At 33.7% G+C, this 13,163-nt stretch overlaps 1 pseudogene; it reads right to left on the bottom strand.

Annotated features, from left to right (window-relative positions):
- Positions 1-1,486: 1,486 nt before the first annotated feature.
- On the bottom strand, positions 1,487-11,451 carry LOC128282074 (protein TIC 214-like; annotated as a pseudogene).
- Between the last annotated feature and the right edge of the window lie 1,712 nt (positions 11,452-13,163).

The following is a 13,163-nucleotide window of genomic DNA, read 5'->3' as shown; positions in this document are numbered from 1 at the left end:
ATTAAGTTTCTGTAACCTGTTAAACCCATATTTATGAAGAGAGAGAAGTGCTTAGTCACAAGGAACGAGGGGTTTGGAGGGAAATCAGACTTATCCACTAAGTTTTTTTCTATATAATCAGAAATTTTTGATTCTTTGTTTTTACATATCCAATTTCGAGATATTCGTTTCAGCAGTCCAGAAATATCAAAAGAAAAAAAGAGTGGTTTGTCTACTCTGTCCAAAAAAAAAGGGGGGAATGTACATTTGCTTGAAACAGCTCCCAAGTAATTGTTTTACGCCTTTGGACACGCATGGAACCCCTTATTATGTTGCGCCGAAAATCTAATTGTTTTGAATAGCGTATCAAAGCCACTTCATCTATTTGATCAGGATCATTAGCATCCTTGGTATTAGTATAAGTATTGGTGTTTGCCTGGTTATTAGTAAAAATCACGACGTGCTTGGATTTTCTTGAACAAATTTCATGCTCTGCTGTTACATTTTCCTCGTTTTCTCCCTTTTGTTGTTTTAAATCATCGATTAATTTGTATGACCATTGAGGAACTTTTTTACTTATTTATTTTATTCCAATAGATCTTTTTCTAATTGTTTGATTGTTGGGATTAGTTATAACTATATTGAATAAAAATTTCAGAATTTTGACTTGATCGAATCGATATTTCCCTGCTCATCTTCTGTCAATGTCAATAAAGAGAGTTCTTTTTCTGTTGCTAATGATTTTATATTGAGTGTATCTAGTGTCTGTTCAAGTTCGTGATAATCAGTAGTAAGAAGTAGAGCATGAATCTTATTTATCCAAAATGGATCCGTGTTTTTTTATTTTATAAGTTTGATTTATGCTTAAAGGAGAACCCCATTTTTTGATTCTTCCGCGGTAGGGTCCATGCAACCCATTTTTTGATTCTTCCGTGGTAGGGTCCATGCAAGAAAGGATCATATAGTTTAGGCAAGTATTCTCTTTTAGTTTCATTATTAGAGAATCAAGTCTTTTTTTCAAGTATGCCCAGATCAAAAGATTCCTTATCTATAGATTCGACTCTTTTCATAAACTCCTTACTAAAATTTCTTCTTTTTAGATCATTAATAAAACTCCAATCAGTATACAATTAATTAGAAAACAATTTTTCTGGTGTGAAAAATATATATATATTTGTATCATTTCCCTAAAAGTTGCTAAACTGGGCGGATACGTAAAAGATTTTTTTTTCTTTTCCATCACTTTGACATGTATAAAAAAAACATTGTGACATTTCATTTTTATAGCATTTTCAACTCGGTCATTTTTTATATATCGTAAAGGTCGATTCCATCGTTTAGAATAAAAAAAAGTGTCACAAGAGGTTTTTCAATCCATAATAAATATTTATCTTTTTTTTTAATATTTCTAACTTCGAACTTTCTTGATTCCCATCCAGATAAGAAGTTTCATAAACCGATTTATTTTTATAGTATGTCTCTTTAAAACGAAAGAGGAGTTCGCCCTTTATTTTTTTTTCTTTCCAGCCACTCGTAACTTTTCTGTTTCGTCGATTTTGCTCGAATCCACCTCTTCCTCCAAAAAAAGAGAAGAAGAAGTATTTTTTTCGGTCTCCTATTTCTAGTTAGCCCCTCCCCCTTCGGAAATAGTTTCTATTTCTATGTTTTTTTCTTCCTCACTTTCCCCCACTTCTTCCGTTTCGAAAATTCCTTTCAGTTTCTTAGTTAGAATGGGTGACGGTAATCTGCCTAAATAGTAAACACAAGTAATAAATAATAGAATACTAAAGATTCGAGCCATAGAATTTCTAAATTCTGATACCAGATACTTATTAGATCGAATAAGTACATTAGACCTAATTAAATTATTTTGTTGTATCCAGACTAATACCAACCCAACCCATTTCATCAATAAAATATGACCAATTAACCAACCAACAAAACTACTTGTTACAAATAACATATTGTTGTTGCATCGAAACTTATAGTTGTTGACTAATCTGGCTAACATTGAACTTGGCAAAATGAAATGGTTGAATAATTGAATAATGAGATTATTCAGGAATACACATTGAATGCTAAGATTACGCATTAAATTTCTGGTAGGACGTCTATGATAAAAAAATTCTTTGTCATTGTTCCAGAAGAAATGAAACAAAAGATACGGTAGAGCTAGGACAGTTATTGTATAAGGCTTACCCAATACTAAATGCAGAGGTACATTGTAGATTGATATGAACATCATGAGCTAGCTTGCAATAAACCTAGTAATTGCTTATACTTTCTTCTCGGTTCTTTCTTCTCCTTCTTCCATAACCCGAGATTGTAGACGGAGGATATAAGAGGGACCTATAGATAGTGTGGTCAGAAATCCATAATAGAGTTTGACAATAACGACTGAATTGATTATCGTTATGTATAAGAATATTAGATTCCCTAGTATAAAAGATTTTAAAATCATCATTAACCTCCCTTTTTTCTTTTCTATTTTTAGATTATTATATGATGATTTTTGAACTTTCCATATACATATATAGAAATAGAAAAGATAGACTAGAACCAACATCTCTTATGTCATGTCAATGACAATATAAAAATGGAATTGGGATCTGGATGGAATATAATGAAATAGAGCCACTTTGAGGTTCCTTATGAAATGAGGCATGGAATGAAGCCACTATGAAGAAGTTTCGAGGGTTACGAAGGAAACTTCGAGTTCATATTGGTCATGGGTTGAGAACAGGAATTGAATTCTATGAGATCTAATCTCTCGTTGTTCCTCAATAGCTCAGCTATAGAGCGGCCAGCTGTTAACTGACTAGTCGTAGGTTCGAATCCTACTTGAGGAGATTTGATTCATTTTGTATTAAAGAATTCAGAATGTCAGAATGAAAGGGTTCGCTTTGACTATTAAGATCAGGTAACTCGTTCCCTGTGTTTTTGTTTCTATTGCTTCTATCTCATCGTATTACATTCTGTTCTGCGATATTTGAGAATCACCGTCAATACCTCGGTGTAGGTGTCTGGGATAATCATTTGTTCTATAGTCCTGGGCCTATTTACAAACAGCCAATTAAGAATTTTCATATGTACTAGTACTAGCAAATACCTCAAAGATGTAGTCATTGATTCTCCTGAGAGGCCACAATTACTGCGAGCAAACATATTAATTTATTGATGAGGAGCGCATTTTTTCTATGCTACTAATACTTGAACTTGCTCTGCTATTCTGTCCAAGCTTGGCTGAGGAAGAGTTATAGGATGTAAAATAAAAAAATGCTTATTATTTTGTTTTGGCCAGTAATACTATATATAAATATAAAATAGAAAAATAAATATACGATAAATAATAAATAAAAGGCCACTCCATTTCGGAAAAAGACCCACGCCCAAGCTCTATAGCTTTGGGACCGCTATCTTGATCATGATTTCCCTACCCCAAGTGGGAAAGGTCCTTCCCTTTTGGGCCGATTGTAGGTGAGGAGAAATTCGAACCCCAGACATCATGGTTCATGCCACGTGCTCTAATCCTCTGAGCTACAGCCCCCACCTTGTCTCCACTGGATTTGTTCCCAGTAGTACCCTAAAAAAATGAGCCTTTCCTCTCCCCAGCCATTTCGGGTTAAGAAGATGTGAAAGTGCCTTTTTCTCTATAAGAACTGTGCATTCCGAGGTGTGAAGTGGGAGAGAGGGGATTTCATAATTGGGGTTTTGAATAAGACGACATTTCAGAATTTGGTTTGCATAGGATTAAGTTTCTGTAACCTGTTAAATCTATATTTATGAAGAGAGAGAAGTGCTTAGTTACAAGGAACGAGGGGTTTGGAGGGAAATCAGACTTATCCACTAAGTTTTTCCTTCTATGTATATTTGTATAAAACAAGTTTTAGCTTCTGCGTATTGATGATTTGTTTGATCAACTAAAGGGAGCCTCAGTGTTTTTAAAGATAGATTTGAGATCGGGTTATTATCAGTTGCGAGTTCGAAATTCAGATATACCCAAAACCGCTTTTAGAACAAGATACGGTCACTATGAGTTCTTAGTGATGCCGTTTGGACTCACTAATGCCCCTGCGGTATTTATGGATTTGATGAATCGGATCTTCAGACAGTATTTGGATCGGTTTTTAGTTGTGTTTATTGATGACATTTTGGTCTATTCGAGAGATGAAACCGAACATGCTGAGCACCTGAGATTACTGTTGCAGATTTTACAGGATAAGCAGTTATATGCTAAGTTCAGTAAATGTGAGTTCTGGTTGAGAGAAGTTAGCTTTTTGGGTCATGTGGTATCTGCATCGGTATTCGAGTTGATCCGAGCAAAATTTCAGCCATACTTAACTGGAAGCCTCAGAGATATTACCGAGGTTCGAGCTTTTGGGACTTGCTTACATTACTACAGACGGTTTGTAAAGGGTTTCTCGATGATAGCCACACCAATGACGAAACTACTTGTAAAGATGTTAAGTTTGAATGGACGAAAAATGTCGAAAAGTTTCGATCAACTAAAACTTATTTGATGAAGCTCCAAGATTAGTGCAACTGAATCGTGCAAAGAGTTTGTCATTTACAGTGATGCATCCTTACTTGGGTTGGGTTGTGTATTGATGCAAGAAGGTCGAGTTGTAGCTTATGCGTCGAGGCAATTGAAGCCACATGAGAAAAATTATCCAACCCATGATCTCGAATTAGCTGCCATCGTATTCGCTTTGAAAATATGGCGACATTACTTATTTGGTGAGAAGTGCCATGTATTTTCGGATCACAAAAGTCTCAAATATTTGATGACTCAAAGAGATTTGAATCTGCCACAAAGACATTGGCTTGAGTTGTTAAAAGATTATGAGCTTGTCATTGACTATCACCCGGGAAAGGCTAATGTGGTTGCGAATGCTTTAAGTCGTAAATCACTTTCTGCTTTACGAGCGATGAATGTACACTTGTCTGTTCTATCCGATAATGTGTTAGTAGCAGAATTAAAGGTTAAACCATTGTTGATTCATCAAATTCGTGAAGCTCAGAAAGTCGATGATGAATTGGTTGCAAAACGGGCTGAATGTGTTTCGAATATGGAATCAGAGTTTCAAATTGATGATGACGATTGTTTGAGGTTCGAAGTCGTTTGTGTGTTCCAAGAAATTCGAACTTATTTCGATGATTCGAACGAAGCTCATTGTAGCCGAATGTCAATTCACCCGGAGTACGAAAATGTACAACGATCCGAGACATCGCTTTGGTGGCATGGTATGAAACGAGACATTTCGATTTTGTTTCGAAGTGTTTAATATGTCAACAAGTGAAAGCGGAACATCAAGTGCCTACAGGTTTACTTCAGCCGATCATGATACCTGAATGGAAATGGGATCGAGTCACGATGGATTTTGTATCGCCATTGTCGGCAAGTAAGAAAGATGCGATTTGGGTTGTTGTTAATAGACTGACTAAGTCGACTCATTTTATTCCCGTACGTACGGATTATTCACTGGATAAACTAGCTGAATTGTATGTTTCTCAGATTGTAAGATTACACGGGGTACCTATTTCTATTGTGTCGGATAGAGATTCGAGGTTCACCTCGCGATTTTGGAAGAAATTGCTAGAATTTTTGGGTACCAAGTTGCATTTTAGCACCGCTTTTCATCCCCAGACTGATGGTCAATCCGAGCGGATAATTCAGATACTCGATGATATGTTGAGATGTTGCATCCTTGAGTTTAGTGGTTCATGGGTACCAAGTTGCATTTACCTTTGATTGAATTCACTTACAACAATAGTTTTCAGTCAAGCATTAAGATGGCACCTTACGAGGCTTTGTATGGTCGTAAATGCCGTACACCGTTATTTTGGACCGAGCTTAGTGAAAATAAAATCTTCGGGGTTGATTTGATTAAAGATGCTTGAGTAGAAAGTAAAAGTAATCCATGAAAGTCCGAAAGCGACTTCGGATCGTCGTAAGTCGTATCTGATTTAAAGCGAAAAGACATTGGATATCGGTCGGAGACAAAGTGTTTCTTAAAGTTTCACCTTGGAAAAGGTGCTCGATTTGGTCAGAAGGCAAATTGAGCCCGAGATTCATCGGGCCGTATGAGATATCCGAACGAATTGGGCCAGTCGCATACAGATTGATTCTACCCCCTGAACTTGAAAAGATTCACAACGTTTTTCATGTCTCGATGCTTCGACATTATAGATCCGATCCATCGCACATAATTAATCCATCAGAGGTTGAAATTCAATCTGATTTGAGTTATAAAGAAGAACCGATTCGTATCCTAGCTCGCGAGGTGAAAGAGTTGCGAAACAAAAGGGTTCTGTTAGTAAAGGTGTTATGGCTCAAACACGGGATCGAAGAAGCTACTTGGGAAATCAAGAACTCTATGAAAGAACGATACCCAAATCTATTTATCGGTAAGATTTTCGGGGACAAAAATTTCTTAAGTGGGGGAGAATTGTGACAGCCCTAATTTGACCTTAGTCGGAAAGTGGTTTCGGGACCACAAAAACGAGTCGTAAAAATAATTAACCATTAAATTTTGTGTTTATTATATGTGAAAAGGCATGTGTGAAAGTTTCATACTTTAATTTTATCATTTGTATGCGAAATTATTAAATAGGACTTATGTGAGAAAATTTAGAAATGTGTTAGGCAAATGTTGAAGTGACTTATTAATGCATGTTATAAAAATGCTTGGACTTGCATGTCAAATATCCCCTTTTGCTAGTAGTGGCCGGCCATGATGATGGATTTATATTAAAATATGTATTAATTTTAGTTAAATGGTTTTATACTTTAAATAAAAATAAAGAAATTTGGTGATGAAAACAAAGTTCTCTCTTTGTTCAACTTGGCCGAATAGAAGAAAGAAAGGAGGGGAAGAATTTCAGTCACTTGAATCCTTAGGGAGGTTAGTATATTGTGTTAAATTTGTGAAATGTTTACTTGTTTTAGGTAAATTATCATGGTTCTTGCTTAGCCCATGCTAAAATTTTCAATAATGATGGGTGAATGGAGCATTCTGCTATGGTTATAAAGGAAGGAATTTTGATTGTTTTATTTGAATTTTGATGATGAATGTGTTGAGGAAAGAAACTGGTCTTTCTAAAAATATGAATGGTTAATGCTTATACTAGTAATAGCCGAAGTAAAGATGCTTGATGTCATGAATAAATGTTGTTTATATGTTTGGAATTGAGTAAAATTTGATGTTTAATCACTTAAGGATTCGGCATTGTTTAAGATAATTTATTTAAAATGTGATTTTGAATATTATGAGTATTGGGATGTAAGTATATGTGTGTGCTTGGTCATAGGAGTTTGCTATGAAATTTTGTTTGGTTGAGTGATGAATGGCCGAATGAACTATAGGCTAGGGTGGATAAATTTTTGTACATAAGTAGTGTGTGTGACTATTGGTTAATGACATTCGGCATTATATTTTTGTATGTGTGCATTCGGTCTTTGGGGGGGGGGATAGCAAGATGAAGTCAAAATGTTAAAGAAGGATTCTAAGTATTGCTAAGTTGTTATGATCATTGCCGAATGTATATTGGTCAAAGGGAAATTTTCAAATCGTCTATGTATGAGTATGTGAACAAATATTAAATGAATATTCGGCATAATGGGGTTTATGAGTAAATGGCATAATATATATATATATATATGTGAATACGTGGTAGTGCATAAAACAAGTAATCGATTAAATTGTGATAGTCACACATAGGTATAGATATATGAATGCTTTATGTATGTACCTTGAGACATAGGGACATTTAGATATATATATATATAGTTAAATTTGTGTATATGGAAGCATGGTAAGTTATGTGACTGCCGAATGTGAATAATAAGTAAATAATATTAGTTAAGATATTAAACAAATTTATTTACATTTATTAAGCTAAAGAGCAAGGAGGATCGAAGTTGGATAAGGGAAAAGAGAAAGCAATAGAGTAATCAATCTACAACCGTTCGAATATACCGAGGTAAGTCTTTGAGTAACGGAACTTAGCTTATGATTTTATAGGTATCATATAAAAGCATAGTAGTTAAATTGTGATCTTATGGTTCTATATAAATTACATAGTGAAACAAATGATTTTTATTTTATATGACTTGGAGCCGAATGGTTAAAGAATTCATGTAGAATAGCGAAATGAAATCGTATTACGTGTATGTAGCTATTGAGCCGTAAGAGTAAGGGTTGATAAGCATGTTGAACTTGTTTGCTAGTAATGCTAATGGGTTATGATATATATATGTGCATAGCATTCGTGCGGGTTATTATAACCGGGTTAAGTCCCGAAGGCATTCGTGCGGGTTATTATAACCAGGTTAAGTCCCGAAGGCATTCGTGCGGGTTATTATAACCAGGTTAAGTCCCGAAGGCATTCGTGCTGGTTGTTATATCTGAGCCAAATTCCGAAATTATTTATGTTTGGAAAGGTGCGATTCTGTCGTAATAATTCCAATTAATGTGCTCATAATCCCTAATATGACCAGGTATGGATCGTAAATACATTGGAAAAATTTGGTACAGTATAAGTTGTGATTATGTAATCGAATAATGCTCTCCCGGCCATTCCTTAGAGTTATATGAAGTCTATAGCTCACTCGAGTTACATGAAATTGATTCAAATGAAATTTAGTTAAGTTTGACTTCGAATGTGTAAACATATTGATAGAAGTGTAAATTAAAATGAATATGTGATCTTGTGCATAGACATTTATTTATCCTTATGAATGCTATTTCTTTTGTGTTTTTGTTTCAAATGATTTCCTTACTTATAAGCTTACTAAGCATCGAAACGCTTACTCTGTTGCTTAAATTCTCGTATTATAGATTTTGTTCGTCACCATCGGACTCGGAAGTGTCAAAGTCGAAGTCATCCACACTATCTAAGCCCCTTTTTGGTACTCTTTTAGTTGAACTTTGATAATGACATGTATAGGACTGACCTTTGTTGTCAATTAAGTATCTTTTGGTAATGTATATATTCGTTGGCTTATATATTTTGAGTATAGCATTATAATCATTTTGTATATATGGTCTTATGATATGGTTATTGAGTGGTATGGAAATGCTTGGTAATGATTAGCCATTGGAATGGCTAATCATGATCATATTTGGTGCTATGTATGTCAAATTGCTAGCTAATCCATGGAAATCATGAAATAGGTAAAATTTATCACAAAATAGATTCAGACAGCAGTAGTGACGTGAATTTGAAAAATCACTAAAAATAGTAGAAATGGAATTAAATAATGAATAAGTTATGGAATCGAACCTTGATGAGTCTATTTTCATATGGAAGAAACAAAACAGGTATATGAGTTATATTTTATGAGATGTTTAAATTTTTGTGAAATAGGGCTAGAGCAATTTCTGGATCCCCTGTTATGATTTTGGAAATTCACCATAAATTTTACAAAGATAATTAAAAGTCATGATTTATATGTACAGATTCATTATTGAGTCTAGTTTTATTAGAGACAAACGGCATAGTCATTGAAGCTCTATACAGGGAGATATCTGATTCGTAATACACAGAGGTCAGAGTAGTTGAACCCTGAAATAGGGGAGACTTTAACTAATAAACTGTACTAATTGGCCTGACCAAAAATTCTAGAAAAAAATTAGTAGATAGATGTATGAGTTTAGTTTCAGGAAAAATTACGGAATTGGATTTCGAGTTTTGGAACTCGAGATATGATTTTTAAAGCGACTGTGATGCAGTTAGCCAGCTTGTCTGGAAAATTTTAAAATGAATTGTATGAGCTGTTTAAGTAATGAATTAAGTCCGTTAACACCTCGTGTTCGATTTCGGCAACGGTCTCGGGTATGGGGCGTTACAAAAATTCTCTAAAAGTGTTGAGTTCTAATCTCTAATGGGTGTATGTTCTAAGGCTGTAAAAGAGTCTATGTATAGGCTAAATTCATAGGTCAAGTAATAATAAAATAATCTAGACTAACCAGAGTTTGATTGAAACAAATAAACAGAGTTTAACTAGAAGATTATTTCTCAAATTTGACTGAAATAAGGGTCATACTTAACAAATCTCCACTTTAACTCATATTTCCACAACGTCATCTTTGCCAAAGCTCGCTATGGGCCTAACTTGAACTATGCAAGGGATTAACTAAGTCGAATCTGTGCTTAGAAATTGTAAGACTTCTAGCCTTCGACTTGTACATTGTCAAATCAAAACTAACCCAGGTCTGATTTTCACGAACACAGTGCCCTAACTTTTCAAAACCTGCATCTAAAAGAGAACATCTCTTCAATGAAACAGTCATACTTTTTTCCCTCCTATAACCAAGTTGCCTTCCCTCCAAATGAGTTGACTTCGACTCCGTAATGAACGAGGAATGTATAATTTCACCGGTCACTGTAGAACCTTCCAGAATATAAATATTGTCAATTCTTTTACCTTTTAACAAAACAAGAGCTCTACGAGATACTTTAATGCTGCTCGACTCGATGTTGATTCTGCATCCTTTCAAGTCTAAAATACTCAAGGAGATGAGATTCTTTCGTAAATTAGGTACGTACCTGACATCTGAGAGTGCCCTAATTGTCCCATCGTGTATCCTAATTTTAACAGTATCAATACCAATTACCTTATTGGATGAATTATTTCCCATGCGCACAACTCCACCTTCAACCAAACTGTATATGGAGAACCATTCTCTATTGGGACACATGTGGAAAGAACCTCTCGAATCTAAGATCCACTCAGATGTAAGCTTGGAGTTATCACTTGTTGACACTAATAAGAAATCATCACCGCTTTTATCGACCAAATTAGCATCAGCAACATCTTCCTTGTTACTCTCAGCAACTTTTTTATTTCGCAGTTTATAACAATCTGCATTAATATGACCTAACTTTTTACAATAACGATACCTTTTGTCTTATTTCTTTGATGCTACCAAAACAGAAGCTTGCTTATCTGTCTTGCTCTCTAAACCAGACTCATTGTCGAGTTTGTCTCTACTCAACAAATGAACTTTCACATCTTCGAACGAGAGTTTGTCTCTGCTATAAATCAGGGTCTCCTTGAAAAACTTGTATGAATAGGGTAAAAAGCACAATAATAGCATAGGTTGATCTTCATCGTAAATCTGAACCTCAATGTTCTTTAAATCATTTAACAGAGTAATGTATTGATTAATGTGATCTCTAAGAAGATCACATTCCTTCATGCAAAACATAAATAGACATTTCAAAACTAAACGGTTCGCCAGATACTTAGTCATATAAAGAGTTTCTAACATTTTCCACAAGGCGGATGAGGTCTTCTCCATCAATACCTCCTGCAATACTATATTTGCGAGGCACAATTGGATTGCAGACAAGGCCTTTTCATCAAGTTCTTCTCATTATGTTTGATTTAGATTCTTAGACTTTTTCCTGATAACAACCTTTTTCAGGTCGGTTTGAATTAGAATTGACATCATCCAAACTTGCCATAGATTAAAATCTGAGACATCATCAAACTTCTCGATTTCAAAAATTGTTGCTACCATCTCTAAATGGGTTGATATATGAAAATTAAACTGATCTGATACCATTTCTTGGGGATCAACCCGATTAAATAATAAGTAAAAAATAGCAAAAGAAATTGAGAAATTGAACACACAAATTTAACGTGGAAAAACTCCTCTAAAGAGGATAAAAAACCATGGGCAAAGATAAATTTACTATAATGGAAAGAAAAAGAGTACAAAAGGTAGAGATAAAAACTAAACTCTGAAAACCCAAAAACAAAGAACCCTAAAAATGTAAACACAAAATTCTCTAAGAGTGTTATGAGTTCTAATGGATGTATTTTCTAAAGTTGTAAAAAAGTTTATTTATAAGCTAAATTCATAGGTCAAGTAATAATAAAATAATCTAGACTAATCAGAGTTTGATTGAAACAAATAAATAGGGTTTAATTGGAAGATTATTTCTCAATTTTGACTGAAATAGGAGTCATACTTAACAAATACCCATAAAAAAATTCAAGTATATAACTATTTTTTAGCCATGTATGTTTTTCTATTCTTTGTGGAAAACATGAGACATGATATGACCGAAAATTGGAAGAGAATTTCTTGATCATTCTAAGAAAATGACTATTTTTAAGATAGTCATGTCTTGCTTTTATAATTTTGAGGTATGTTGACCTATTCCTTTGCATAAATTTTACTTTTTTTTTTAACCTAAGACATGTATAAGAGTTAGTTTATTCACTCTGAATTTGAAATCATGTTTGATATTTAGATATTTGGAAAAAAGTATAAAGCATAAAAAACACTAGTTTGAGCAAAAAATAAAAAATAAAAAAATTTGATTTGGATGAAAAAGTAGGTATGTTTAAAATATGTACGGTCTTAGTCTCCAACATTTAAGTCTTGAGTTTGACCCAATTCGACATGACTTATGTTTTACTTATGTATTATATTATTTTTATTTATTATGTAATTTATTTCACATAATAAATAGATCTAAAATAATATATAAAAGCTATAATGTAAACACTAATAAGATGATAAGTTGTCTCAGATTTCATATTTTATTCAAAGAATAAACAAATTAAATTATCAAATAATAAACTTAAAATATTATTTTTTCATTAAAAAATTAAAAATAATATCACGAGCTTAAATGGGTTTGTATCGGTCATTTACAAATATAAATAAACTTGAACAATATTTGAAGCAAAAAGTACGAGCTTAACCGAGCTTAACCGAGCTTGAACAAGCATGGAGTTAATGCTTCACATATATCGAATCCGACCCATGAACAACTCTATCTTAATCCTACTAAAATCTACATTTTAAAAAAATCATGTGTCTATATAGTATATATTGTAAATTCTCCAATTACCAATACTTTTATTCTTCCTAGACTTGCCCATTGTTGAGCTACAACATGGTTCTAAAAAAAATTCAAGCTTAGACCTTGGTCTATCCAAAAACTCGTTCACTATTTAAAATTAATAAAATATTATTAAGATTGTTATATTAGTATTTTATATATTTTTATAATTAAATTTAAATTTAAATTTTTTATTTTTTAAATGAATTTGGGCCAAGCGATTACCTAACCCATGAACAAGTTTAAGTCCTTTCATCCTTATCTGTTTGTAATATGTTGGGTTGTAAGATTGTTGTAAAACACACATGTTTTCCTCTATT

Source organism: Gossypium arboreum, chromosome 10, assembly GCF_025698485.1.
Source record: "Gossypium arboreum isolate Shixiya-1 chromosome 10, ASM2569848v2, whole genome shotgun sequence".
Lineage (NCBI taxonomy): Eukaryota > Viridiplantae > Streptophyta > Magnoliopsida > Malvales > Malvaceae > Gossypium > Gossypium arboreum.
Note: the sequence above shows the minus strand (reverse complement) of the source record. Positions and strands in the feature narration are given on the sequence as shown.